This window comes from Sceloporus undulatus, chromosome 2 (genome assembly GCF_019175285.1).
Source record: "Sceloporus undulatus isolate JIND9_A2432 ecotype Alabama chromosome 2, SceUnd_v1.1, whole genome shotgun sequence".
NCBI classification, from domain to species: Eukaryota; Metazoa; Chordata; class Lepidosauria; order Squamata; family Phrynosomatidae; genus Sceloporus; species Sceloporus undulatus.
Window position 1 is genome coordinate 303,387,013 of NC_056523.1, and position 6,684 is coordinate 303,393,696.

Here is a 6,684-nt window from a genome sequence, read left to right on the forward strand (position 1 = left end):
GACATGCTGTGGCTTGGAAACAACACACTTTAATGCCAGCCTCAGAGCTTCAGAGAACTGCCATATTCGGGTTTCCCAGCTCAAGCAGGCTACTCAAAGGTAATGATCTCTAGTTAAAAATTAAAATTTCTTCCTTTTTTAAAAAAGTTATCCCTGCTGAAACTTTAGGATTTATCCTCAGCAACTTAAGTCAGAAAGGAGAAATGAAAGCTTCCCACTAGGCCAAGAGAGGGTTTGCAGATGAAGAAGGATCACCACCATCACCACCACCATCCTTGCCTTCTCTGGTGTCAGATTGGGGCAACCATGTCCCCTTCCACTTCATTGCGAACACCCAACGATATCATTCCCCAGATATTTGGACATCCTTTAACCTACCCGCCTACTCTTGTCCAAGCCACTTTTCTGATCAAACCAGCATGGCATAATCCCAAGCAGGAGAAACAGCAGTGCTTTGAGTTTGGGAAAACCCATGGGTTGATGGAGTTTATTGTGGCACCAGAGCTCTCTGACAGAGAAGGCTTAATGCAGGGGTAGGCAACCGTTTTGAGCCGGGCCGAGTTGCTGTCCCTCAGACAACTGGGGGGCCGAAGCCAAAAAATAAATAATTAAATAATTTTTTAAAAAATAAAATAAATAAATAAACCGGGACAAATGTAGGACAAATTTTTCAAATGGTGGACACTTTTTTTAAAAAAGTGGAGGACACACGAAAAAATTTGCTGATTTTTCCAAAAATGTTAATATAAATGCATGTTTCTGAGGCTTCTATAGACAATTGCCCGCCTTGCCCCTGCGAGCGAGGCAATCGGCGGCAGGACTGGGCTGGGGCCGGTCCCAAGGCCTCGCCAGGCCGCATCCAGCCCGCGGCCGCAGGTTGCCTACCCCTGGCTTAATGTCTCACAAAACTGCAGTTCCCAGGATTCCCTAGCATGAAGTCAAGGCAGTTAAAGCGGTCTCCAACTGGATTGTTTCTGCAGTGTGTTCTTGGTTCGAATCCCAGCTCAATCCCAATGGGAGACCTTGGGCAAGTCACACACTCTCAGCCCTCAGAAAACCCCATGATAGTCCTTAGGGACCCCATAACTCTCAAAGGACTTGAAGGCACACAACAACAACAACAACAACAACAGTATTGTGGGTTTGAGTGTTTTATAGAGAGGCCACCAGGACTAAAAATAATTAATAATAATAATTCAAACCCAAATCCTAGCAGTCTCTAGGGCTGGAAGATTCTGTCCCCAGAAGACTTTATCTTAAATTGCTGGGGGCCTCTTGCCTTCCCTCCATGTCAAATTCCCTCAATGTACATAAAAAGGGTCATATGAGAACGAGAATTCTGCCTACTCCTTGAGTAATCCCTCCTTTTAACTACTGCTGTGGCTTTTGGATAAAGTATAAACACAAAGCCTTTCAATATATAGAGGGATCTTGTAGTACCTTTGAGGCTAACTGAAATAAAGAAGTTGGCAGCATGAGCTTTGGTAGACTTAAGTCTACTTCCTCAGATACACTTGGATTATTTGAAGTGCATTTGAGGAAGCAGACTGAAATCTAGGAAAGCTCATGCTGCCAACTTCTTCCTTTCAGTTAGTCTCAGAGGTGCTACAAGATCTCTTTACAGATTGGTTTTGCAGACTAACACAGCTTCTTTATTGTTTCTACTGAATGGGTTCTGAGCCATCCAGTCCAAGTAACTGTGGTCTTCCTCACAAGTTGGAACTTGTAGTACCTTCCTCAGAGGCCTGTTGTAAGGAAGTAGGCTCAAGTCTAGGAAAGCTCCTGCACCAATTTATTTATTTCAGTTATAGTCTCAAAGGTGCTACAAGATCCCTTTGCATACTCATTCTTTCCCCCCAGACTTTACACAGCTATATCTTTGAATTCTACCAGGTTGGAAATTGTGTAACACAGCAAGGTCACCATCCAGCAGTTACATGACCTACTCTCTTTAAGGCACACATTACCCTTAAGAAGCATTAAAATTCCCCTTTTAGGAGCAGCTACATGATATCATATGCATTCTATATTATAATATATAAGAATAATAATATACACTATTACATTATAAATATAATATCACTACATCATCCGCATTCTCACCAAGTCCAAATAAGCAGGGCTGCCAGTTCAGCCTACTAAAGCCTGATTTGGTTGCAAGTCAAGACCCAATATAATATAATATAGGATCCCTATATAATTTAGCCGCATCCAAGGCAATGCGTTCAGGATCACAATGTGGGCCCAAGCCTTTCGAAAAGGTCATTCCTAAGCAAGAATCATTTAGGTTTGGGATTTAGTTGGACTTACTTCAGAGTAAAAAGGCAAGGCACTCCCAAGTGAGTTTTCCAGAGAGATCTATACCTTTCTCACCAAAGGTCCTGGGATCTGTGGCCATGTTTACTGAAAATGAAACCTCCTTGCATTTATTTAAGTGAAGGAAGGTTTGCAGCCTTCAAAGGGGGGGGGACCCCATTAAAGACAACCTGCTCTAGCCACAGACACACACTTCCCTAAAGGAAAAGTAGCAAAAGAAATAAGCATCTATGGAGGTATAAAGACATTTGAAAAGGAACAGGCACATATAAGCACGAAGCTCAAGACAAATATTCATATTTATTTAAATAAAGTTTTTGGAAGAGAAGAATGGCACCTACAAAGTAAATCCAAGTTTTCCTCATGCATGGCAGGAGCCAATAAGGCTGGGATCTTGGAGTCAGCCCCATTGAAGTAAATGGGGATTTCTTCTGACTAAGGTTACCCTGCAAATGCTTTCAGAGCCTTTAGCCTTGCTTACAGAGGGACATTTCCTCGGAGGGAAATCTCATCGAGTTCAACGGGAGCCTTCAGTCGGGTCATTTTTGTATAGGATGGCAGCCCTGTTTATGTATATTTGAAGGAGTTTACTAGAAAGTGAGACCAAGACTCCAGTCCTTAGGCACTAAATCCCAGTGAATCCAATGGGGTTTTCCTGTGTGTAAGACTGTGCATAAGATAACATTTATTACATTGCAATCCTGTCTATGATGAAACTTCAGAAGCAAGTCTCATCAAGTTCAATGGAGCTTATTCCCTAAAAGAAAAAAAAGGACTTTTCTCTGCCGGAACTTTTATATTAAGCCCACGTAATATAATATTATAATATACAGTCTAAAACGCTAGATACCTCCCATAGGAAGACTAGAGCTTGGAAAATAACTCGTTAAAAGTAACGTTTCCCATTACACGTTGCGATCCTCAAACTACCAGTTGCCATTACTCATTCCTGTTCTCAAGCAAAGTGCTTCCCTGCATTACTTCTCACACTACTCCTTGCTATTCTGTTTCTTTCTCCTACGTTATTGACAGAAAACACCTTAGATTTGATAAAAGGATGGCAAAAAAACTGTCAACGTACCTTTTCAAATACCCTTGAAAAGTAACTTTTCCACAAGGAATTAGAAATTACTACTCCCTACACCATTAAAGGAACTTCATTCTTGCTTTAAAAGTGTGGTTTTTTCCCAGCCATTATCAAAAGTAACTACGTTACTTGTAACTCGTTACTTTTACGAACTGAAAAAGGCTCTGGGTATCACCTCCTCGAGTAGGGATCTAATTTTTAAACAATCCCTGCACAAAAGTAAATTCCAGTTACAGTAGTTACGTGCAGTCATTAGAGGGCCTTATGGTGTTTCGCCATGTAACTAAGAATAAATAGTTACTTCGAACATCTAGAGACTTTTATAGTTGATAGGGCTGGGAGAAAAAATGACATCCCCAGGCTATCAACATGATTACTCCTTTTATTATTAATAATAATAATATAACAATAGTAATAATATTAAATAATAATAATAAGTATCAGCAAAGTATTTTAGAGAGCAACCCTTTGTGCATCTCTTTAGAAGTAACTGAACTGAACCCATCGTACTCTCTTGTAAGTACATACAGCGATGCAGGGTTGAGGCAGCATTTCAAACGCGTTACAAGAACGGTTGGGTAGTTTCAAACTTTGCTGTGAACACGGTAGAAGAATTACAAGCCAAAGGCAGTTGAGTGGAAATTTCTAAGCCTTCCTTTCCTATACTTCCTCTCCTACACTTTTCTCCTTCTCTTCTTCCTAGCTTTCACCAGCAAGACGTGCAAAGTTGCACTTTCAACTGCCTTGGGGGATCTCAAGTGTCTTGTCAGCCTCATTTTGCAAGAAGAAATGTCCCACTGCCAGGGAGATGCCTTTTTTTTTCTTTCCCAGACAAATCTGCCAAAGACTGCTGATCCCTCCAACTTCATACAATATATTCATTTAAGTAACTGTCATTCTTTAAGGAAGACTTAAGTTTTCATTCGCCTTAAACCGAGTCCTGGATGGGCGACCCCGCCATTTCTGTTCACTACAGAAACAGGATTGCTTCCAAAGTTGTACGAAAAACAACAACAATGTATTCCTCAATTTTGGGAAGATTAATAATAATAATAATAATAATAATAATAATAATAATAATAATAAAGAAGAAGAGCAGGAGGAAGAAGAAGAGGAGGAGGAAGAGAAGAAGAAGAGGAGGAGGAGGAAGAGGAAGAAAAGGAGGAGGATGGAGGAGGAGGAGGAAGAGGTTGCGCCCCGTTTCCCCCCGGCCCCCGCGTGGTTCCTCCTCCTGCCTCCTCTGGGCCTCGGCGCCCCTGCTGTTGGGTGTTCTTCCGTCCGCAGTTTGCGACCGCCTCTGCTGCTCCCAAAAACCTCCTGACTCCGGTGGCCACTTGGCCCTGGGGCCCTTCCTTCGGCCCAACTTAACCTGCCCCCCCTTTTGTTTTTTATTCCTTAAGTTCCCACACGCACAGACAGACCCGCGGGCGCAAAGCCCCCGGAAAATTCCCAGACACGGACACCCCTGGGTTGCACCGTGTTGCTCATGTTCCCCTGCAGACCAATCAATGGCCCTGCCCTCTCTAGCCCCCCTGAACATGGATGTGGGCTTCAGTTCTGGCAGTGGCTCCTTTCCGTCCGCCTGCTTTGCTCGCACTGGCCACACCTGGCCCCCTCCTGTACCCTGCAAGTGCCCTGTCTTGCTGAGTGTTCCAAAGCTTTCATGGCCGTCGATCCCTCGTTTTTTCTGTGGGCTTTTCATGCTCTGTTGGCCCGGTTTTTAGCCAAGTTTTATTCCTGACCTTTCCCCCGCTCTCCTGTGGCTAGGCATCGTTCATAGCTCCGTCGCGTTTCTTCCTTGCCGTTTTCACTCCCCCTCACCAGCTGCCACGCCCCACTGCTGGTGCCCCTCAGTCCTACAACTCTCTCTGGAACCCATCGACTACCTATCCGCCCACCCCCCCACCCAACCCTTCCCTGTCCCGTTTCCCCCATGTACTCACGCCCTGTTACTCCCCATGTCCTACTCCTTTGCCCCCCTCCCCCCCGCTGGTGTCCTCCTTTTCACAGCCCCAGAAGGATTGAGGCTGATCCGCACCCCGAACCCCTGGCTGTTTGCTCCCACAAACCTTGTGGTTGGTGAGGGGTGCTGCCGTACTGGCATTTCTCCATTTCTCTAAGAACTTTGCATTCCATTGTAGTGCCCTCGACTATGGCATCTGGTTTTTGGCTGCACTAAATAATAAACTCTGTAAACCTTATTTTTGTCTCCTGCTCTCTGCTCGTGACACTGAGCGGCTTACACTTAAAAACTTATATACAGTCCATATCCCCAGTCCCCCCTCCTCTTAAACATCACTAAATAAACCTTAACATTTAAATCATGCATGACAAAAAACACATCAAAACAACTCATCAGTATCAAGAAAAAGTAGTCAGCCTGCCTACTTATGCAGAGAGCTCTGAACATTGTAAGAGCATTGTCACATCAATCATCATCGACACATCTTATTGATATTTAATTAATTTCTATGCTGCCTTTCCCTCCCGAAAGGGACCCAATGTGGCTCACAAGATAAACATATCATCATCACTCATCATCATCATCAGTCATCATCACCTTCATCAGATAATCTCCACTGTACTGTGTCCTGCCTATTTGTATATCACTCCTAGCAGCTTCTGTTTTTTTCTTTATTTTGGAAACTACATGTGAACACAAAATTATAACACAAGACTTCTGTCTTAAAAAAATACTTTTTTGACAACATTCCAAGTGGACTATTATTGTCTCCGAAAGTGGCATAAACCATCAATTTTAGTTTAGAAATAAAAGGGGGTGGGAGTATAAGTTGGATCCCATGCTGCACAGATATGGATGGGTGACACCTGGCTGAATGAACTACGTGTGAAAGGGATCTAGGATCCAAGTAGACCACAATTTGAACATGAGTGAACGTGTGATGCGGCAGCTAAAAGGCCATGCTATTTTAGGCTGCTCAATAGAACGTATAGTGTCTAGATCAAGAGAAGTAATAGTGCCACTGTATTCTGCTTTTGGTCAGGCCCCACCTAGAATATTGTGTCCAGTTCTGGGCGCCACAATTCAGAAAGGACATTGATAAACGGGAGCGTGTCCAAAGAGGCGACAAAAATGGTGAAGGTTCTGGAAACCATGCCCTATGAGGAACGACTTAGGGAGCTGCGGGGATGTTTAGCCTGGAGAAAAGAAGTTAAGAGGTGAATTATGATTGCCCTGTTTTAAATTATGTGAAGGGATGTCATATTGAAGAGGGAGCAACTTGTTGCTTTCTGCTGCTCCGAGAAACAGGACCCGAAAC